This window comes from Lissotriton vulgaris, chromosome 6 (assembly GCF_964263255.1).
Source record: "Lissotriton vulgaris chromosome 6, aLisVul1.2, whole genome shotgun sequence".
NCBI classification, from domain to species: Eukaryota; Metazoa; Chordata; class Amphibia; order Caudata; family Salamandridae; genus Lissotriton; species Lissotriton vulgaris.
In genome coordinates, this window is record NC_141694.1 from 344,851,444 (window position 1) to 344,876,524 (window position 25,081).

Consider the following 25,081-nt stretch of genomic DNA (forward strand, 5'->3'; position numbering starts at 1 on the left):
TTCTGAGGGGGGTGGAGAGGATTGTTCGTTAGAACTGTTTTCGAAGCTGTTATGTATATCGGCAATTTTGTTGTAGAAGAAGGAGGATAACGAATCGCAGAGGTCTTGGGAGGGAGAGATGTCGTTTGAGGCTGCGGTGGGGTTGGTGAATTCTTTGACGATGTTGAATAGTTCCTTGCTATTATGGGCGTTGTTGTCGAGTCGATTCTTGAATGCTGATTTCTTGGTGGATCGAATTAGCTGGTGGTGTTTGCGGGTGGCTGCCTTGAAGGTGGTCATGTTGTCGGTGGTTGGGTTTTTTCTCCATGTTTTCTCGAGAGTACAGCGTAGTTTCTTGGATTTATTAAGGTCATCGTTGAACCAGGGGGCCTTTTTGCTGTCTTGTTTGGTGTGATGGTTTTTCAAGGGTGCTAATTCGTCAGCGCTGTGAGTGATCCATTGTTTGAATTTGATGGCGGCTTGGTTTGGGTCCGATGAGAGGGCGGGTGGGTTTTGGTTGAGCGATGTGAGGAGTTGGTCGAAGGTGATTTTGTTCCAGTTTCTTCGGGGAATAGGTTGTGGGGGGTTGTGGGTCGAGGTGGTTTTGGAGCTGAAGTGAACACAACCGTGGTCCGTCCAATGGAGAGCTGTGGTGCGATCGAAGGAGATGTGTTTGCTGGAAGAAGATGAAGATTGGGTCGAGCGTATGTCCGGCTACATGGGTGGGGGTGTCAACAAATTGTTTGAGGCCGAGATAGGCCAGGTTGTCAAGGAGGGTGGTGGTGTTGCTGTCGTTTTTCTTTTCCAGGTGGAAGTTGAGGTCTCCTAGTAGAATGTAGTTCTTGGAGGCGAGGGCATGTGGACTGATGAAGTCAGTGATGTCTTCGCTGAATTGTTTACGGGTTCCTGGAGGACAGTAGATGAGGGTGCCTCTGAGTGTGGTCCTAGGGTCGGTGTGGATCTGGAAGTGAAGGTGTTCGGCGGTTGCAAGGTTATCGTCGGAGCTGGTCGTGATTTTGATGGTGTTCTTATGGACGATTACTCATCTTCTAGTCTCTACCTCTCTACCTCTCTCTCTTCTACTCTCCACTTCTACCTCTCTACCTCTACCTCTACACCTACCTCTACACCTCTACCTCTCTACCTCTCTCTACATGCACACATATGCACATATATATGCATATATATGCATATGTATTTATGTATATGTATGTGTATATACATATATATATATATATATATATTACCTACTGGCTGTCGCCAGTAGGTATATATAGTTAGGATTATTTGTCTATGGAACTTTTGAAAATTCTATGTCTAATAACTTTGGCGTTTGTGGACGGAATCGGCTGAAATTTTCAGGAAAATGGCACATTTTGTTTCTGAGCAGCCCCCGAAAAATTGGGGGGGGGGTTCCGTCAAGGGGGGGCCGAGAAAAAAGGGGGGTCCCAAAACGCGTTTTTCCCATGTTAATTTCCATAGGGCCTTTGGCCTCACTTTTAGCTCGAACGGCTGAATGGATTTGCACGAAACTTGGCAAAATTGTAGGGACTGTTAGCCCGATGTGCCTTTGCTAGGTCTCAATATATGTGCTCCAGTGGATTTTGAGAAATTAAGGTTAAAAACAAGATATATATCTGTAACAGCGCTCCGGGCTGCGCTCCGGTCCGCTTACTTTTCGCGAAACGGAACTTTGCGATGCAAAGCTGATTGGCTCCCCGGTGTCTGTCAACATTCTAAACAGTCCGGAGCGGCCGCCATCTTATCTCTCGGTAGGATCGAGAGAGAAGAAGAGGTGAAAAACGAAGGGGGAATTTAATGAAAGGGGGCAAGGTATAACCCTCTTGACCCCCTAGGAATGTTGTTGGGGTTTTTAAAGGGTCCCGTGGGGAAAATAAAAAAATATATATTTTTCACGGTAGAAGCGCTTCCCGGGCCGCGAACTGGGCCGCAAACTGGTAGCGAAACGGGAATTCCCCATTTTGTGCTTCGTTTTAATTAAATTACTAGGTATAAGGGGGTGCGGGAGACCATTTTGTGCTTCGTTTTAATTAAATTACTAGGTATAAGGGGGTGTGGGAGACGTATCCTAATCCCTTATGTTTTCTGAGGGTGGCTGAGGAGGCTCATATATATTGATACATGTCTTCCAGCGGCTGTGCGTGAGCTTTTTTTTTTTTTTTGCTGCGTGACGTCTGTTAACGTTTGATTCGAAGGAAATCAGGAAGTGTTGACCACCAATTTGTCAGTGCGATAAAATATTTTGTTATAAATGAATCCTTATTGATAAACATTGTCTGCGCCATCTTGCCTTTTTTCCAATGCCACAATTTTGTCGTGCACGGCAGCCATTTTAGATGCCAGGCCGGTCCCAGGCTATCACCTAGCCCTGCGGTTGTAGTTTATGGCCCTAGCTGTAGAGAATCCAGACATGCCAACCCTCCCGATTCAGGCGTGAGACTACTGATTTCAGTGCTAGTCTCCCGCCTCCCGATTCCTGCAAGCAAAAACCCGGGGGCATATTACCAACAACTAGCGATAATTTATGTCTCTAACTTGTTTAGAGACAAAAATTATCGCCGCACATCGGCGATTTTTATCGCAGATAAACCTTGCTATTAGCAAGGTTTATCGCAAATGCGATAAAAAACGGCCGCAATGCATGAATATCGCTGAAAAGTCAGCGATATTCATGCATTATCCAGCAAATGCTCTTAGCCATGTTATCCACCTCCCATTGGATAACATGGCTAAGAACTGCTCGCAAATGCGAAAAAAACGGCCGCAATGCATGAATATCGCTGAAAAGTCAGCGATATTCATACATTATCCAGCAAATGCTCTTAGCTATGTTATCTACCTCCTATTGGATAACATGGCTAAGAACTGCTCGCAAATGCGATAAAAAACGGCCGCAATGCATGAATATCACTGAAAAGTCAGCGATATTCAAGCATTATCCAGCAAATGCTCTTAGTCATGTTATCCACCTCCAATTGGATAACATGGCTAAGAACTGCTCAGGGCAGGTGTTAGCTTGTGGAGATATTCGCGCTTAGCGCGAATATCTCCAAAATTTGGTAATAGTAGATAGCGATGTAAGGGACTGTTTCCAGTCACTAACATCTTGGCACGCCCACTTTGCATGTCATAAGTGATAGATATCACTGACATGCAAAGCGGGGCCCAAGATGGTCGCTATCTCCTTTTAGCTGTCACTAACTGGTGTTAGCGACAGCTTGGTAATAGGGAGATAATTTTATCTCCGCTTTCTTGGCTTTTAAAGCCAAAAAAGCGGAATTAAACCCCCTTGATAATATGCCCCACGATTCCTCGGGGGTTTCAGCTGACAGGGCTTGGTATTGTGTTACGTGCTAATTCTTCCAGGAAACGTCAGAGGGTCGATGCAGGAGTTCTAGAAGGGGTGATAAACCATTTAAGCCTCATGAACAAGCGCATGGTCTTTTAAAGATCTGTGAAGTACTCGGGGCAGCGGTGTGTGTGTGCCCTCTTTCAGGAGCGGGCGGGGGGGGGGGCAATGCCAGCAACTTGCCAGGCCAGGCAGTGTTCAACACTTGCATCACCCTTTCTCTGCCTGCTTTTGCGCTCCATGCTTCGGAAAGGTAAGAAAAAGAACGTGCATTTGAGTTTGAAATGTCCGATCCTGTAGCAGTACACTTGCAAAGCCCACACATGACAATAACCCGATTCAAGGCCCCATTCACCCGATTTTTTAATAATACATAGTACTCCAAAAAAGTAGGATTATAAAACTTTATTAACTTTTAAATATAACGAACGTAACAAAAACTGTAAATATATTTAAACATTTTTTGACAAAAAAAAACAACAATGGTCCGAAGCTGTCTTTTGTGCGAATAGTCCCAAGGCAGCACAACGTGCTGAGTTGTGGACGGCACCCAGGTGAAGAACCATCCCTTCTTTAAACCCCATGGTGACCAACTAAGTGCAGGTTTTACATAAAGTAGTGTTTACCTAGACTGGTGCTGTGTAGGACACTCTGAATGGAAATTAACCAGAACTATAACGTTAACAACAACAACAACAATAATATAACTTTTATGCTAGGGGGGAGTCGCCATTTCTTTTGATAATTTATTCACCCATCCGTAGCCTCTCTATTCTCCATTACAATGTGTTTCTTGCTGAAATTAACCAGAACTATAACCATAACAACAACAACAACAACAATAATATAACTTTAATGTCCAAATTACGCAAAGATTTAGCTAATCTGCTAAAGGGGGGAGTAGCCATTTCTTTTGATAATTTATTTATCCATCCGTAGCCTCTCTAATCTCCATTACAATGTGTTTCTTGCTGTCGCTAGCTGATGAAAAAACTAAAGTGATAACTTCCTCATCCTTATTTTGTCTTTCTTTGTTCCTTAAGATGTTATCTGTGTCAACCTCTTCCGAGAATGCTGATGCGTTAGGAATTTCCTTGTGTTTCTTAATAGCATTGGCGTCTGCACGCTGTAGTCGCAAGAGCGGGCGGTAAACAGCTGAATGGCGGAAGAGGCACAGAGTACCAAAAGCGGGCGGAATGGCAACTAAAACGGTAAAGGGGCGCCCCACTACAGCGTGTCTTCAGGTCAAACGGATTGTGGGACAAGGTCCAGAATGGAAGAGTCATCAAAAGGCAAAAAATTCCGCCGGACCCCGGGAGCCGGCCGCCTATGTCGGGGGCGATCTCAGGCCACACCAGGGCAACACGACTTAGGGAGGGGGCAGGAGCCAAGCGCCCCCTCTCAGTCCGCGCCATCTCACCGCCCCTCGGGGGCCTCCGTCAAGCGGTTTAGGGAGGCACCGTATCACATTGTTTTCCAATGCAGTCAGGTCCACAAACGGACCCCACTTACTTTGAATAGTGAAGCTGCAGCAGGTGCAAATAAGGTTTAAACAGTGTTACAAGCGCTGCTTAGAACTCTGAAGTATGGCACTCAACATCCAGGACTTATGCCATTTGTGTAAGGCAGTGACATCGAAGCAACTCAGGGACCAAAAGCATGAACGAACACTCACGTATGAAAATCTTATTTGGGGAAGGGGCAGGATCCAAACGCCCCCTCCCAGTTCGCGCCACTACACCGTATGTAGAAAATCTGAAGCCATCGTTCTATAAACTCTCAACGCTTGCTATCAGTGCATGAGTTTCATGCTCGATCGATTGAGCTAGCCGGATGGGGCAACAAAAAGTATAAAATAGTTATGTAAATAGTTATTTAATAAAATGTTTTACCCTGTTTCTTTGCTGGTGTGTTGTCTATATTTATAATATTTGCATAGGGTTTGTCGTTATTTTGGGCGGGGTGGGTGGCGGAGTCGAGCTGTCTTGCAGCCCTCATGGTGTGGAGTTCAGTTCATTTCACTATTTTCGTATTTCTCATGAAGGGTTGTTCCTAATGTTTGTATTTTTCCGAGGTCAAAAAGAGATCGAATTAGTGGTCTACTGATTTTGCTCGATTACTTTTATTTTTTTACACAATTTTTCACTATCTGCAAAGACTAAACAGAGTATTGCGACTTTGTGCTTGTTTGTAAATAGAGAAGGATCCAAAGAGAACCAATTCTAAAACAGTAAATGCTCGGATAACAATCAATCAAATGGAGAGACAAGCAGGTACGACGGATTACAACGGGGGTAAAGGTCTGCGTTAACTAACGTTTACTATCTGCAAAGAGAGAGTACTACTAAGAGAAAAGAGGGGAGGGGGGGGCAGTGTTCAAAGCACATCAGCGTGCATAAACACGAAAACGTTTTTACCTATCACGTACTTGACATTTGACAGCTTTTGATATTTGCTATTAAAAAACCATTGAAATTCACAGAAAAAAACATAGGTTATAGTCCATATATAGTTAGGAATTTGCATTTACAAAACCTTGAAAATTCAATGAAAAAACCATTGGTTATAGAACATATATAGTTAGGAATTTGCATTTACAAAACCTTATTTTACTCGCATAAAACCATTGAAATTCCATATATAGTTAGATGCGCTAACTATATATCGCGCACCCGCAATCCACTGCTGATGATGTCACATATTACATCATTCATGACATGGTCAGTGACATCACTGATGACATCACTGATGACAACTCAAATGACATCACTGATGACATCATTCATGTGTTAATACGATGAACCTCTACAGACTCTGATATAACCTTAGATACACTCAGTGAAAACAGACACTCACAGATTGTCACTCATCCATGGAGTTACTCATACACCTAGACAGTCATGCAAAGAATCAATCACACCTCCAATTCCTCAACTATACAGTTATACACACCTTACTTATTCAAACATATTCTAACACATATTTACTCTCTTATACAATCACTGATACAAGTTTTCAATGATCCATGCAGCCACTCACACATTCACTGGCTCTTAAACACAGTAATTTATATATGTCAACTCTCGCATGTACTGTGTTTTACATATGTACTTACTTTGACATGTAGCATTGAGATATCCAATCACTCACCAATACACTCATGCACACAGTCAACCACCCATACAGCTGTTTCCACATGCAGTTTTGAACCCATACATCTAGTGAATCAGCTGTTCACACATCTATGCACAGAGTCACACACCTCCCAGCCACTCACACACATACTCAGTCTCCCATACAAATACTTGGGCAACCAATCAATAACCCATATAGTTACTCATATAGCTACTGATCAACACATGCAGCAGTTTACAAAACAACAGATATAATGATGCACAAATTAATACAGTTTAATCACTAACCCATGCACTCAGTGAGACACATTTAATCACTCCCTCATACAATCAGTCATGCACCTACTAAATCCTTCATCCAGACATTTATACATCCACTCATTCTTCAATATGTAAGACATATTTTAACTTTACAGAAACATACAGTCACTGGATGTTGTCATCAGTGATGTCATTTGAGTTGTCATCAGTGATGTCATCAGTGATGTCACTGACCATGTCATGAATGATGTAATATGTGACATCAAAACTTCACCTAAAGGTATGCTCAAATGCTTGAATTGCATACATTGCAACAATATAATACCCGGAAACATCTTTATGCATCCAACTAAAGGTCACAAAATTGATTTACAATACACAGGAACTTGTGATACAAAAAATGTGATCTACGCAATCAAATGCCCATGTGGCAAAATATATGTCGGCCAGACAGAAAGAAAGATCAAGACGAGAATATCAGAGCACAAAAGTAATATTCGGACAAAAAATATGAAATCAGCACTAGCAACACACTGGCTTGAAAATAATCATCAAATCACCCAACTCAAATTCACCATACTGGAGATACTCCCGCAACGCCAAGACATTGATCCCACTAAACAACGACTACAAGCGGAATTTTACTGGATCAAGAAACTGAATTCCCTCCAACCAGCAGGGATCAATGATCGAATTGAATTTTCATGTTTCCTGTAACTTATGACACTCCATATGGCTATATGAGCGACCCCCCACTCCTCTACGGATGACCCAATGAACAATCTTTAATCGAACTTTCTCTGTTTTGCAAAATATTGGTCGTATGCTGTATGCTATTTGCATGTACTTATTTGTTTAGTCAGCATTCCTTTTTTGATTGTTTATGTTGCCACTCCGTATATCACAATGTTTGATTTCTCACATTTTTACGTTTGCCACAGCCCTACATTTGATCACCATCACTAGTACGACATTTCCCATATTTTCTTCCTGATTCGTTAGTTTTCCCGTATACGTTTCTCCCGTTAGATGCTTGCTCGCATGAGCCTTTGTTTACCTTTCTTCAGCGCAACACGTGACCCCAGCGCACCTATCATAATACTCTAAACTGCCACGCTTCTTAGTGCGTTTGGAGACTTCGATTTTTCTTTAACCCTGGCATGATTAATTCTTCTATTTGGTTTTCGGGTGTCCTTACACCTTTTACGCAATTCTAAACACTGCAGTTTTTTATTTTTCATCCCGTAATTTTTTTTTTTTTTTTCAACCCGCATCACGTGACCCCCTGACATACCTATAACTAACCTTCCGATTGGCTCTCAGCTTACCGGACCGGTTCCGCGTTTGGAACTTTGAGACACCACACGTTACTATTGCGGTAAGCTCCCCGTTTTTCGATTGAGTCTGTCCCTCTGTCAGGCTCTCACCCTATGCTTTAATTTTTAACCCGCCTTCTCTTTCGACCCATGAACTCACTACTGGCTGTCCCTTAGGCACTCGTTTGAGCCACACCGATATGATTACGACACCAACTGGGTTAGATGTGTTTTTGTTTGTTGTATTTTGTAGCTTACAGGCTTGATAATGCTGCATTATGTATAACCCCAGTATCAATGTTATTTATTCGTTTGGTCATCTTGACCCTATGGCTCTTTTTTCTGAAAGTTAAGGTCTTGTATGTTTTCATTTCTAGGCCCCTGACGAAGGGTTATACCTACTAACCCGAAATGCATTGGGCAAGCAACAAGTAATGTGAAGATGGAATGATGTTTGATTTTTTCCAAAAATGAACTCTATAAATCAACGCTATATTGGAATGAAATAAATTCTGAGTTAAGCTTTCAAGCAAGTTTTTGTTTGCATTTTTTGCATAAACATTTGAAGAAACCTACCAGTTTCATGTGAAAATGCGCACCTTGCAGTGATTCCCTGATCACATTTTGCATATATGTAATATGTTACATCATCAGCAGTGGATTGCGGGTGCGCGATATATAGTTAGCGCATCTAACTATATATGGAATTTCAATGGTTTTATGCGAGTAAAATAAGGTTTTGTAAATGCAAATTCCTAACTATATATGTTCTATAACCAATGGTTTTTTCATTGAATTATATATATATATATATATATATATATATATATATATATATGGATCACTGACTAAATATCGAGGGACAAAATATAGACTACCCAAAATATAGATTCCAACATATTGACGGACAAAATATCAAATTCCTATCTACAAACAGGTAAGTACCAAAATATCGACCCCAAAATATCGTTTATATATATATACATTATAAAAATATTGAATTTCTTAAAATTAATGTAAAATTAAAAAATATTAAAAATAAATAGCTAAAATATACTTAAAATACTTAAATTACCTTAAAATTATTAAATAACTAATTTAACTTATAAAATAAAATACTATCATATCTGTTAAAACATATAAATGTATTAACATAATATTAATAAAAAATACACAATATTATTACCGTAGGATAGCGGAGGTGTAAAAATTACTATTCCCACTCCTGGATGTGCAACAGTAGGGAAAGTGTTGGATAGCGTAGGGGTAAAAATTACTATACCCACTCCAAAGAGTGCAACAGTAGGGAAAGCGTTGGATAGCGTAGGGGTAAAAATTACTATTCCCACTCCAAAGAGTGCAACAGTAGGGTAAGCGTTGGACAGCGTAGGGGTAAAAATTACTATTCCCACTCCAGAGAGTGCAACATTAGGGAAAGCGTTGGATAGCGTAGGGGTAAAAAGAACTATTCCCACTCCAGAGAGTGCAACAGTAGAGAAAGCGTTATATAGAGTAGGAGAACAAATTACTATTCCCATTCCAGAGAGTGCAACAGTAGGGAAAGCTTTGGATAGCGTAGGGGTAAAATGTACTATTCCCACTCCAGAGAGTGCAACAGTAGGGAAAGCGTTGGATAACATAGGGGTAAAATTTACTATTCCCACTCCAGAGAGTGCAACAGTAGGGAAAGCGTTGGATAGCGGAGGGGTAAAAATTACTATTCCCACTCCAGAGAGTGCAATAGTAGGGAAAGCGTTGGATAGCGTAGAGGTAAATTTTACTATTCCCACTCTGGTGAAAATAAAATAATATAATTCACATAATTTTCAATTAATCAATTATTATAATTTAATTATCAATTAAGAATTATTTAATTATCAATTAAAAAGTAATTAACAATGTATTCTAAATAAATACCAATAAATTAATTAACATATTTAATTAATTATAATTAAATTCCTTCCCACCCTATTCCCCTATAAACCTACAACCCGCTACAGAAAATAAAATAATATTATTCACATAGTTATCATTTAATCAATTAATTTAAAATAATCATATAAGAATTAATTAATTACCAATTAAAAATTAATTAACAATTTAATCAAAATAAATACCAATTAATTAATTAACATATTTAATTCATTATAATTAAATTACTTCCAACCCTATTCCTCTATAAGCCCACAACCCGTTACAGAAAATAAATTAATATTATTAACATAATTATCAATTAATCAATTAATAAAAAATAATCATTTAAGAATTAGTTAATTACCAATTAAAAATTAATTCACAATTTAATCTAAATAAATACCAATTAATTAATTAACATATTTAATTAATTCAAATTAAATTACTTCCCACCCTATTCCCCTATAAACCCACAACCGCTACAGAAAATAAATTAATTTAATCCACATAATTATCAATTAATCAATTAATAAAAAATTATTATCAATAAGAATTAATTAATTACCAATTAAAAATTAATTAACAATTTATTCTAAATAAATACCGATTAATTATTTAACATATTTAATTTAGTATAATTAAATTACTGCCGACCCTATTCCCCTATAAAACCACAACCCGCTACAGAATTAAATTACACAAGAATTAAATAACATAAAATTAATTACTTAAAATAAATTACAAAAATATATCCACATATACTAACATAATAAACACTTAAAAAACTTCAATATTATTAAAAATTCGATATTTTTAATAAACTATATTATGTACTTCGATATTTTGACTGTCTATATTTTTAAAATCGATATTACATTACTTACCTTCAAAACGATATTTTTGATGTCTATATTCTGTCCATTCGATATTTTGTCCATTCTATATTTTGGACTCGATATTTTGGTTTGTCTATATTTTGGAATTGATATTTAGCCCATTTAACATATATATATATATATATATATATATATATATATATATATATATATATATATATATATATATATATATATATATAAATATATATATATATATATATATATATATATACATATTTGATACACTTGGTTACTCACTCGGGACGCACACGGATTTGCACAGGTAACCAGCCTTTATTTGAGGTATGGACACTGTCATTTGCAGGCTTATTTTAGCAGCTTTCCGGAACGCCGACGCGTTTCGGGTTTCCCCTTCTTCTTGGGCTGTCGGAAAGATCGTGCTGTGGTAGGCAACTCCCTCATTAAATACAAGGTCCCGCTCCAATGGGCTAGATGAAGACCTCTGGGAGTCGTAGTCCTTATTATTCCAAATGTGATCAGAGCGCACTATGACTGCCAGATAGAGCCCTTCGTGGGCCCCCGCGCACTTCTGTGTCCTCAATCCTTCGTGCAGACCAAGTATTGTGAATGGTGAATCCCCTTCACATGGCCCCCTTGAAATCCTGGGGTGGTGCTATCCCGGCGGATGAGCCTCCGCCTTGATATTTGATACACTTGGTTACTCACTCGGGACGCACACAGATTTGCACAGGTAACCAGCCTTTATTTGAGGTATGGACACTGTCATTTGCAGGCTTATTTTAGCAGCTTTCCGGAAGGCCGACGCGTTTCGGGTTTCCCCTTCTTCTTGGGCTGTCGGAAAGATCGTGCTGTGGTAGGCAACTCCTTCAAGGTCCCGCCCCAATGGGCTAGATGAAGACCTCTGGGAGTCGTAGTCCTTATTATTCCAAATGTGATCAGAGCGCACTATGACTGGATTGGAATAATAAGGACTACGACTCCCAGAGGTCTTCATCTAGCCCATTGGGGCGGGACCTTGTATTTAATGAGGGAGTTGCCTACCACAGCACGATCTTTCCGACAGCCCAAGAAGAAGGGGAAACCCGAAACGCGTCGGCGTCAAATAAAGGCTGGTTACCTGTGCAAATCCGTGTGCGTCCCGAGTGAGTAACCAAGTGTATCAAATATATATACATATATAAACATATATATAATCTGCATTTCTATATAAATACAAATATAAGTGCATGCATACACATACACATATATATGCATGTTATGTACATTAAAGTTTGAAAAACACTAATAAAAGCAAATCTAAAAAGCCACCTAATTACAAACGGAATTGCTTTAACTTAAATGAGGGCGAGAACTATTGCATTTTCAATGTTTGTTTACTTTGGTTCCATCAAGAAGGCATTCAGATGTGTCACACATTTGCCATAAATTCTGCATGTTAGCACTCTAGTTGCTCATTAGATCACTGTAGTAAAGTTCCTGCTCACCAGGAAAGTCTGCTGCTGGTATTCAAAGTGCATGTTTCAGTCTGCATGTTAGAGATTTTATGAAATAGAAGAGGATTTGAGAAGTCAAAATGTGCCCTAAACTTTCTTTCTGCAGCATTAATCATAATTTCTATGGCAAATTGAAGCCCTCATTTTGTTCCTTTGCAAATTAAATGTTTTAAGTGTTAGCACTTTATTCCGATCAAGATGGCTTCAGGTGTGCCATACCTTTGTCATAGGTAAGACTGTTAGAGCTCTAGCTATTCTTTAGAACACTCTGGGACATTCTATCATTGGGCTATATTTGGGCTACATCTGGGTGATATTTGTGCTACATTTGGGCTCTTTTGCCTCTGGTGGCTATCTTGGGAGACCTATTTGTTATGAAGTTTCCTTATTTCGTCTTTTACTACAGTCTCTTCAGTAGGAAATACTTTCAGTTTTTTGCTTTGATTCAATCAAGAAGGCATTCAGATGTATAACACATTTGCCATGAATTCAGAATGTTAGCACTCTAGTTGCTTGTTAGATCACTGTAGTAAAGCTAATGCTCACCAGGGAAGTCTGCTGCTAGTATTGAAAGTGCATTTCAGAAGTCAATCAAAATGTGCCTACTTTTTTCTTTCTGCTGCACTAATCATACTTTCTATAGCAAAATGAACCCCCTCATTGTGTTCCTTTTAAATTAAATGTTTTAAGAGTTACCATCTTATTCCAATCAAGATGGCTTCAGGTGTGTCATACGTTTGTCATAAGAAGGACTGTTAGCGCTCTAGTTGTTCTTTAGAACACTCTGGGAAGCTGCAGGAGAAAACAAAATAAATCAACTGACAGTCTCTGCCCTTGTTGGATGTACATGTTTTACTGAGAATGTCAGACTTAATTCTCACATGACTGAGAAAGATAATGTGAATTTACAGAAAATATGCTCTCAGTTTAGCTTATACATCCCTTCCCAAACCTCTGTGGGAAAAGCATGAGAAAATAGTTTTCTCTCAAACATGATTGATGATATCCCAACAGAAGGCTTTTTCAAATGGTAAAATCACCTTAGAACACACCACAATTCCTAAAATGAGTATGGTACCATCAACAAATTATTTAAAACGGAACTAAAGTCTTAAAACCTTCTATTAACTGCAATGCTTTTTATTTAGGTGCTATCATGTATATTGATCCCAAGATGGCTGCCAACACTTCTTGGATGAAGTGCTGAAAGCCAATCAGATCTCACAATGAAATGTGTGGTTAGGCTCCACCCAGATATATATATATATGTTTCCTTTAATATCTAAAAAAACTACTGAACAGATTTACACCATTTAACAATAAGGCACAACTCTGAACCAAGGGCTACCTTTTTGCCAAATTTGGTGTAATTCAGGTCAGCAGTTGGGGCTGTAGCTGCGATTAAAGGTTCCTATGGAAAATTGCATGGGGAAAACACGTTTTGGGCCCCCGCTTCACGAATCACCATGAAACTTTGAGAATAGGAGCGGATTGGATGAATGCATACGTGTTGCCTGCTTAGTTCAGTGAGTACATAATTAGTGCCTGGGTGATTGCAAGAGTGCATGTGCAGTCCCTGTGTGATTGAATAAGTGTAGATATCACACTTGATATATAATTGCATACATGCCTCTCTAAGAGTATACATTACTCTGTTACTCAGCGTGCACACGCATCAGTAAGTTTTGAAAAATGAAAATATCAATTTGTACCTTTTTATAGCACAAAAGCTTTTCTTTATGGCATACCTACATCATTTCACAAATATTTATTGTATCTTTAACCCCTTCGATGCTCATGACGAGCTCAGCTCGTCATGAGGTACACCTCTTGTGTGCTCATGACGAGTTGAGCTCGTCGTGTAAAAGGGGATTCAGTAAATATCAGCACAGGAGGAGGATCAGCTTAGCACCCAAGGTGTTAAAACATATATTCAGCATTTCTCAAAGAAACGTTACATGTCAAGAAAAGCTTGCATACAAACTCTCAAAAGACATTCTGCACATTAACCCTCCCCAATTTTAAATAGAGCATGTTGAAAAAATGCACCACCTTCACTCAATACATGAACATTTTGACAGCCTTGAAGAACATAGATCACCAGGTAAACATATATGTGACTTCATAATAGATGTACACTTTCAGGCCATCTTTCCCAAAAGTATATAGTTCTCTGCATCTTTAAGTAAACTCAAAAGTCTCATCATACATATAACTATCTGCAACCACGAAAACCATATCACACCTTCTAAGTATATGCAAACTAATCACAAGTTAAAAACCACATTGAAAAACAGTTCCTGATGCATATCTAACAAGTATTACTACTTTATATGTCATATACAGATGCAGCACATTTTCTTATCTTTTATTTCTGACAACACTACTCTTGTTTAATCTTGTGACTACAACTACCAGAACTACCACAATGCAAAGAATATAGATGTAGCAATTATGCACATAATGCTTAGCCATTTAAAACTTTGTCATTTTTAAAGGCATTGCTCATGATAATTGTCAACAGTACTGACCTCTTAAACACATACCCTCTGACAGATACCGTTCATCTGATATTTCTTTTTCACATCACTGAGATACTCTTTTTAATCAAACTCCCATATACATCTTCATTTTTAATGTACATTTTAAAAATAATTTAAAAAATATATACATACCGGTGAATTGAGTTTGTAGATTATTTTGTTGTATAAGATCTTTCTGGACAGTTGTGACACTTTTTAGATTTGTAAAAACTAAGCACAATACTGGTACACCACTCTCAAAGAAAGCAACTATAAAATAGCAAGCTCTTCAACTTTCCACTCTATGATCATGAGAAAGGCAGCAAATAAAATCATGTCTTTGATTTTAGTCTACTGCATCTCCACTTGTGAATGGGTATTAATTTGACCCTTCCCCTCGGTTTCAAAATGAGGTTCCTGTCTATGCGTTTTCGCAATGGTTTTGCGATCATCTTGGAGTAATCGCGAAAGAAAACCGAAGTTCAAAAAGATATTTAACTTCAGTTTTTTTTATTTAAATACTGAACAACAGTATGAGTTGGAAATTAAAGTGTGCCATTACTTAAATTGGGGGTGAGTGCTTGCAATGTTCAACACTCCGCCCATCATCCCCATTGGTTTTGCTTTGTTCGCCCTAAGTTAACAGGGTATGCCCAGAACTGGGTCCCTTGCTCACTTTGCCACTGGATTAAAGCTAGACTGGCTGATGACGGCTGAATAGCCAGAAACCAGTCTGAGGATGCTTGTTTCCGGCACAGGGATAACATGGCTTGGCAGTTCGGGCTGGACTGTTCCCATGAGGCACAGGGTCAGATTGATTTGCATATGGCCATGTCTGAACTGGGGTTGCGGAGTGAGCTAAAGAATGACGATGGATTAAACCCAGATCAGTTGACTGGTGGTGAGAGCTTGCAATGTTCAACACTTCGTCCATCATCCCCTTTGGTATTACTTAAATTGTATCATAACTCCTCAACTTTTTAAAACATTATCTGTCTTTTTAATATTTGTTCCCCAATACACTCTAAGCTCAGTGTAACTAGCAACCCAGTGGAACCAGTAGGTCATAAGTTCACAGCACATTTTTGAAAGAAACATAGTACTTAGAAATGCGATGCAGCAGGTGTGGTTTACCCCACAGATTCAAAAGCATATCAATGTCTGTATTACATTTCTTTTTTTAAAGAACAGCCAACAATAGGACTTCTTGCTAAGGCATCCAACACACTAATTAATTTGATTTTCTTTCATGCTGACAGCATCCAATTAAATATATAATTTTAACAAAAACACCTCCATTGTAACTGCTTTTCATATGGAAAGCTATCTCATTCAGCTCCAGTCTTTTCCTAGCAATAGTGAAGTCCTTGACTTCAAAATGTGTAGATATGGATTGTGGGCCACAGCTATATCTTTTGGGCTAAAGAGGCTGCAAAAAGGAGAGGTATTGACAGGGACTCGGGTTTTCCAAATGTGCAGATTACTTTGGCCAGAGAGGGTTAAAGATTCATCAGGTACTGGCTTTGGTTAACTCCATTGTGGATTCCCAATCTCCTCACCTCAAGGTTGCGCACTGAGGTGGCAATGACCTAGGCACATTGACTGTGGCAGGGCTCGAAATCCTAATGAATGAAACCTTTGGAAAACTAATGTCACATTTCCCTCATACTGTCTTGGTGTGCTATATAAATACCAAAGACAGAAATAGAAGTGATCAAATCAATCTGTCCACAAATTGACAACGCCAGCAAAAATGTTAACAAAACTGTTTCTGCATTCCTCAGAGGCCATCACATGGGCTGTGTCTATAAAAACAATCGCAAACACAAGGAGATGATTGACAGAGCGCTGAAACTTTTCAGACACTCACCTCCTGTCACAGATCTGGGTTGAATCACCATCATTCTTTAGCTCACTTCGGCACCTCAGTTGAGATCCAGCTATATGCAAATCAGGCGTGACCTTGTGCCTCGTGGGAACAGTCCAGCCCTAACTGCCAAGACAGGTTTCTGGGTAACACTCTTCATCAGCCAGGCTATCTTGAATCCAGTGGCAAAGTGAGCAAGAGACCCACGTTCGGGGATACCTTGCCAGCTTAGGGCGAACAAAGCAAACACAAGGATCTGATGGACGGAGTACTGAAACTGACACTCATGCAAATCACTCTTGACTCAGATCTGGGAGAATAGAGAAAAGAAGGTTGCAGAAAGAGGCAAGTGTGGTACAGAAAGAAGCAAGAGCAGTGCAGAAAGAACCAACAGAAGTGCAAAAAGATGCAAGAGGGGTGCAGAAATGGGTAGGAGGGGTAAACAAAGAGGCAAGAGAGGTACAGAATGAGGCAGGAGGGGTGCAGAAAGAAAGAAGTGCAGAAAGAAGTAACAGAGGTGCTGAAAGAGGTGTGAAGGGTGCAGAAAGAGAAGTGCAGAGAGGCAACAGAGATACAGAAAAAGGCAAGAGAGGTACAGAAACAGGCAGGAAAGGTACAGAAAGAGAGAATAGGGGTGCAGATAGAGGCAAGAGAGATCTGCAGAAAAAAAGCAACAGAGGTACTAAATGATGAAATTCAGCTGCAGAAAGAAGCAAGAAAGGTGCAGAAAGAGGCAAGAGGGTTACAGAAAGAGGAGAGAGAAGTGCAGAAAGAAGCAAAAGATGTGCTCAAAGAAGCAAGAGGGATGCAGAAAGAGGCAATAGTAGTGCAGAAAGAACAAAGAGAAGTGCAGAAAGAAGCAACAGAGGTCCTGAAAGAGGCACGAAGGGTGCAGAAAGAGGCAAGAGAAGTGCCGGAAGAAACAACAGAGGTACAAAATGAAGCAAGAATGGGACAGAAAGGCAAGAGAGGCAAGAGAGGTGTAGAAAGATGTAAGAGAGTTGCGCAAAGAGGGAAGATGGGTGTAGCAAGAGGCAAGAGGAGTGCAGAAACAGGCAAGAGTAGTGCAGAAAGAGGCAAGATAATTTCTGAAAGAAGCATCAGAGGTGTAGAAAGAATCAAGAAAAATACAGAAAGAGGCAAGTGGGATGCAGAAACAGGCAAGAAAGGTACAGAAAGAGGGAAGACAAGTACAGAAAGAGACAACAGGGGTGCAGAATAAAGCAAGACAGATGCGGAAAGAAGCATGGAAATTGCAGAATGAAGCAACAGGGTGCAGAAAGAGGAAGATAACTAAAGAAAGAAGCAACAGAGGTGTAGAAGGAGGCAAGAGAACTGCAGAAAGAGGCAAGAGATTTGCAGAAACAGGCAACAGAGGTACATAAATAGTCAACAGGGGTACAGAAAAAAGGAAGATAGGTGCAGAAAGAAGCATTGGAAGTGCAGAATGAACCAGCAGGGGTGCAGATAGAGGCAAGAGAAGCAAGTGCGATGCAGAAAGAGGCAAGAGAGGTGCAGAAAGAGGAAAGAGAGGTGCAGAAACAGGCAGGAGAAGTGCAGAAAGAGGCAAGAGAATTGCTGAAAGAAGCAACAGAGGTATAGAAAGAAGCCAGAAAAGTGCAGGTAGAGGCACGTGAGAAACAGAAACAGGCAAGAAACGTACAGAAAGAGGGATGACGAGTGCATAAAAAGACAACAGGAAGCAGAAAGAAGCAAGCCAGGTACAGAAAGAAGCATGGAAAGTGTAGAATGAAGCAACAGGGGTTCAGAAAGAGGCAACAGAAGTGCAGAAAGAAGCGACAGAGGTGGAGAAGGAGGCAAGCGAACTGAAGAAAGAGACAAGAGAGTTGCAGAAACAGGCAAGAGAGGTATAGAAAGAGGGAACAGAGGTGCAGACAGAGGCAAGAGAGGTGCAGGCAACGGCAAGAGAGGTGCAGAAACAGGTAAAAGGGGTGCAGAAAGTGGCAAGAGGGGTGTAGAAATGTGCAAGAGAATTACAGAAAGAAGCAAAAGCAGTGCAAAAGAATCAACAGAGGTGCAAAAGAGGCAAGTGAGGTGCAGAAGGAGGGAAGAGGACTGCAGAAAGAGGCAAGTGAGTTGCAGAAACAAGCAAAAGGAGTGCAGAAATTTGAAACCGAGGTGCAGGAATAAGCCAGAGCAGTGCAGAAAGAACCAACAGAGGTGCAGAAAGAGGCAAGAGAGGTATAGAAAGAGGCAAGTGGGGTGCATAACAAATCAAAAGAGGTGCAGAAAGAACCAAAAGATGTGGAAAAAGGCAAGAGGGATACAGAAAGGGGTAGGAGAGGTACACAAAGAGGCAAGAGGGGTGCAGAAAGAGGAAGAGAACTGCAGAAAGAAGCAACAGAGGTGCTGAAAGAGGCACAAAGGGTGCAGACAGAGACAAACCAGGTGAAGAAAGAAGGAACAGAGGAACAGAAAAAGGCAAGAGTGGTACAGAAAGAGGAAAGAGAGGTGTAGAAAGAGGCCAGAGAGTTGCACAAAGAGGGAAGAGGGGTGCAGAAACAGGCAAAAGGGGAGTAGAAAGAAGCAAGCGAGGAGCAGAAAGGGGCAAGAGAGGTACAGAACGAAGCAAGAGAGTTACAGAAAAAGGCAAGTGAAGCAGAAGGAGGCAAGAGAACTGCAGAAAGAGGCAATAGAGGTGCAGAAAGAGGCAAGTGAGGTGCAGAAAGAAGCAACAGAAGTGTAGGAAGAGGGGTGGGGAAAGAGGCATGCAGAAAGAAGCAAGATGTTTACAGAAAGAAACAAAACAAGTGCAGAAAGAAGGAACAGAGGTGCAGAAAGAGTAAAAAAGGGTGTAGAAAAACGTAAGAGGGATACAGAAAAAGGCAAGAGAGGTGAAAAAATAGGGAAGAAAGGTGCAGAAAGAGGCAAGAGATAAATGAAGAAGCAAATACGGTGCTGAAAGAAGCAATAGATTTGCAGAAAGAGGGAAGAGAAGTGCAGAAAGTAGAATAGATTTGCAGAAAGAGGCAAGAGAAGTGCAGAAAAAGAACGAAATGTGCAGAAGGAAGCAAGAGTGGCTTGCACACCATGAGTACCAATTTAACATTCACATTTAGCAATAAGTAACAGGTGACCATTTTAGGTTTACAAAGGACCTTCCACCATGCTGTAACACTTGTCGCTGCATTTTTGGTAACGTTTGAGCTAGAAACAATGTTTTTTTTGTTCAAATCTCCAGATTAGGGAGCATATGATGAATTATGTGGCTAATGCAGAAAATGTATAATTGTAAGAAAGTCGGTACAGCTAAACAGTTGCATTTTTCCTGTGGCCCTGCTCATGCCCCTGACTGGGCCCACAAGTGCTCCTTAGTGATTCCTTCTTTTTTTCATCTCACTGAGTTCATAGTTGAGTTTCTATGGAAACGAGGAAGACTAACCCTGATGTTACCACTCCACAACACAGACTACCATACCACATAATTACTCTCCATAAGACAAAATCCCACTCTGCATAATTCCAGTACACTAAATACCACATAATTTCTATCCACATAATATCACTGCACAACATACCACATAATTCCACTACACACAACGTACATCCACTCCACTCCCAAAAACAATAGTAAAAAACATTTACTATGACAATAGCTCTAATTCTCGCAAATGTGAAACTTATTACATTGCAAACACTTCTCTAACTAGTAGTCACATTTGTAGAGTGGTGGAGAAAGGTGCTGGGCCTCCGACCAGTTCTCAGGAATTCTGCTGTGTAAGACTTACAGGAGGTACCAGGAGGGTTCTTCGCCCCAAATTGGACTTCATCCCGATCCTGTAGTCTACCCGGAGGTGTGTTGGCAAAGTGGTGGAGGAAGGGGAGCATGACCTCCGAGGATATCTTAGCAATCCCACTGTGTAGTACTTACTGGAGGTAACAAGAGGGGTAGTTGGCCCCCAAGGACATCCTTGGGGGCCAAGTACCCCTCCTATTACCTCCAGTAAGTCCCACATAGCAGGATTGCTAAGTTCTCATAGCAGGCCATGCCCCCTTTGCCCACCTCTCTGCAAACGCGCTCTTGGATGGGGATTGAAGTCCCCTTCACTGCTGGGGGTCCTTTATGGGCCAACTAGCCTACCTCGTATCTCCAGTAAGTCCCACACAGTGGGATTGCTGAAAGGTGGACAAAGGCTACGCCCCATTACCCCGCCACTCTACAAACACAACTCCTGGCATGTTCTAAGCTGGGGAAATAAGTTCCCTTCATTCCTGAGGGTCCCTGAGAGCCAACTAGCCCACCAGGTACCTCCATGTAAGTAATACACATCTAGATTGCTGAGAGTGGTCCGGGCCACGCCCCCTTTTTACACCACTCTGCAAACGCAGCTCCTGGCACACTGCTCCTCGGGAGATGAAGTCCTCTCATGTCCTGAGGTACTCCGCCCAGGGCCAAATCAAGGGCTCCAGGAGGGGGGCCGCGCAATTCTCCTCCTTACGTTTTAAAAGCCCCGGTAGGTGTTGGTCCCCATGGCAGGGGGTCCGCTAAGGACCCCTGCATTTGAATTATTAGTGCCTCAGGGAGGTGGTGGTCCCCGGGGCAGTGTGGGGGCAGGAGCCTCCACACCTAATTATTTTAATTTAAGTCCCGGGGAGGTGGTGGTCCCTGAGGCTTGGGGGGCCCATGAGGCCCCCCACTCATAATTAGGAATGCCCTGGGGAGGTGGCGGGCCCCAGGGCAGAATTAGGGCTGGGCATAGTTCATGAAGTAGCGCTATGCGTACCTACACGAAGTGCACTTCGCACTATGCGAACTACGCATAGCAGTACGCGAATGGCATAGTACCCTGTTTGCACTGTGCAAGATGCCGTTTTCAATGATTGCCCAGTGCGGACAAGCATCTGGCACTGTGCAATCATTGAAAACGGCATCTTGCGCAGTGTGAGCTGTAGTTTTCTGCCACTCAAGGAGATTTTTACTCGAGCTGCAGCTTTCTCAACGCGGACTGGTAGTTTCTCATTGCGAGTGGTCACGAGTGGTGACCACTCTCAATGAGAAACCAGACCTCCCTGCGTTGAGAATCTCCCGGGTGGTTTATTTTCCACACACGCGATCAGCAACTTGATGTTGCTGATCGGGAATGAGGAAAAAGTCTCGCCAGGATGTCATTTTGCTTGCTCGCAGTCGTCAACTTGACGTTGATGACCGCGAGCAAGCAAAAAATGACCGCTGCACTACAGTACGCTATGCCACTCGTGTTCGCACTGTGCTACGAGCAGTTCGCTTAGTGCGAAGTTGCGCAAACTTCGCAAACTACGTGAGCGTAGTGTAGTGCTTTGCCCAGGGTTAGGCAGCATGGGTGGCAGGAGCCCCCCATGCATTTTTTTTAGACAAAGCCCCTGGGAGGTTCTGGTCACCGGGGCTGTATGGGGGGCGTGTGCCCACGCATATAATTAACAAAGCCCCTGGGAGTTGGTGGTCCCTGGGGCTGTGTCCCCCACGGGTCCCCACACCAAAATTAAGAATTGCCCCCAGGAGCTGGCCCACCTGGGGGCTTGAAACAAACGAAGCGCGGGACACTACGCTTTTGTTTTATTTCAGCCAGTTTCACACACCCAGTGCAAATTCAGCCAAAATAATTTTTAAAAAAAGTTTTTCGGCCTGGGATCCATGTGGGACCCCCTGAGCCGGCCTAGGGGGTCAGAGTATTTTGTACCCTGCCCCCTTTTCTTAATTTTTTACTCTTTTTCCTGTGATTTGGTTACCGAGGCACAAGATGGCTGCCAACACATTCTGGTTTGGAGTGTTGGCAGCCAATTAGAAGCCAGCATGTGCTCAGTCGTAATTCCTCCTCGGTGCTCAGATTTATACATTTTTATCTTTTGAATTACTTAGCAACTACTGAATGGATTTACACCATTTAAAAAAAGGTCGCTTTCTGGACCAAGAGCTACCTGTTTGCTGTTTGCTGTAATTCTGTTCTGCAGTTCGGGCTGTAGTTGTGTCTAAAGTTCCTATGGAAATCAACATGGGGATAACGTGTTTTGGGACCCCCCTTTTTCTCGGCCCACATTAGTGTTGAAAATTTCACAAAGATTTGTCGAATGGCGGCAAAGATTGGCAAAATGAAAAACGCTTTTTGAATAGAAACAAGGGTAGACAGTCAAAATATCGAGTTGTAAATATCGACTTACCATAATATCGAGTCTGTAATATCGAAGGAGCATAATATCGAAGGCAAGAATATCGTAGGACAGAATATCGACCCAAGGTAAGTAATATCGAAATACTTAATATCGATGTAAGTAATATCGAAGTTAGTAATATCGATAGCATATATATCGATGTTAATAATTTCGATGACACTAATATCGATATTTGTATTATTTTATAGTTTTTTATTATGTATGTGTTATATGTTTAATTTAAGTATTTAAAATAATTACTATTATATGTGTATACATTTTCTATAATAATATAGAAATTTATAAGTAAATTTGATGTTTTAGTACCGGAGCGGGTTGTGGGTTTATAGGGGAATAGGGTGGGAAGTAATTTAATTATGGTAAGTTGATTAATAATTAGTAGGATTAATTAATTAATTATAATTATTTGCTAATTAATATTGATTAATTGGGAAATAATTAATTGATTAATTGATATATATTTTCTGTAGCGGGATGTGGGTTTATAGGGGAATAGGGTGGGGAGTAATTTAATAATAATTAATTAATTAATATATGTTTTTAAATATTTATAACTAATTAATTGGCAAATAATTAATATTAATTAGTTAATTAATTAATATAATTTGGTACATATTTTAAATTAGTAATTAATTGGTAATTAAATAATATTAGTTAGTTAATTACATTATTAGAGTAATTTATTTATATATAATTTTTAGTTACTGTTAATTAATTAATTGGGGAAAAATGATAATAATTATTAAATTATATTAATTACAGCTTATGTGCTAATATATTTACTTTATTGTTATTGTTAATTAATTATTAATTGCTAATTAAATAATATTATTTAACTTTGGGTTAAGGAGTATTTTTAGGGTTCAGGGTCATTTTTGGGTTTTTGGGTAAAGGGGTATTTTGAGTGTTTAGGGCCAGTTTTCAGTTTTTGGGTAAAGGGGTGTTTTTAGGGTTCAGGGTCAGTTTTCAGTTTTTGGGTAAAGGGGTATTTTTAGGGTTCAGGGTCAGTTTTCAGTTCATGGGTAAATGGGTATTTTTAGTGTTCAGGGTCAGTTTTCAGTTCATGGGTAAAGGGGTATTTTTAGGGTTCAGGGTCAGTTTTCAGTTCATGGGTAAAGGGGTATTTTTAGGGTTCAGGGTCAGTTTTCAGTTTTTGGGTAAAGGGGTATTTTTAGGGTTCAGGGTCAGTTTTCAGTTCATGGGTAAAGGGGTATTTTTAGGGTTCAGGGTCAGTTTTCAGTTCATGGGTAAAGGGGTATTTTTAGGGTTCAGGGTCAGTTTTCAGTTCATGGGTAAAGGGGTATTTTTAGGGTTCAGGGTCAGTTTTCAGTTTTTGGGTAAAGGGGTATTTTTAGGGTTCAGGGTCAGTTTTCAGTTTTTGGGTAAAGGGGTATTTTTAGGGTTCAGGGTCAGTTTTCAGTTCTTGGGTAAAGGGGTATTTTTAGGGTTCAGGGTCAGTTTTCAGTTCTTGGGTAAAGGGGTATTTTTAGGGTTCAGGGTCAGTTTTCAGTTTTTGGGTAAAGGGGTATTTTTAGTAAATTAATTATTAATACTTATTGTTTAGTACATATATATTATATCTTTACTGTATATATTTTTATTTATTAATTTTGGATGAGCCTCCGCCTTGATATTTGATACACTTGGTTACTCACTCGGGACGCACACAGATTTGCACAGGTAACCAGCCTTTATTTGAGGTATGGACACTGTCATTTGCAGGCTTATTTTAGCAGCTTTCCGGAACGCCGACGCGTTTCGGGTTTCCCCTTCTTCTTGGGCTGTCGGAAAGATCGTGCTGTGGTAGGCAACTCCTTCAAGGTCCCGCCCCAATGGGCTAGATGAAGACCTCTGGGAGTCGTAGTCCTTATTATTCCAAATGTGATCAGAGCGCACTATGACTGGATTGGAATAATAAGGACTACGACTCCCAGAGGTCTTCATCTAGCCCATTGGGGCGGGACCTTGTATTTAATGAGGGAGTTGCCTACCACAGCACGATCTTTCCGACAGCCCAAGAAGAAGGGGAAACCCGAAACGCGTCGGCGTCAAATAAAGGCTGGTTACCTGTGCAAATCCGTGTGCGTCCCGAGTGAGTAACCAAGTGTATCAAATATATATACATATATAAACATATATATAATCTGCATTTCTATATAAATACAAATATAAGTGCATGCATACACATACACATATA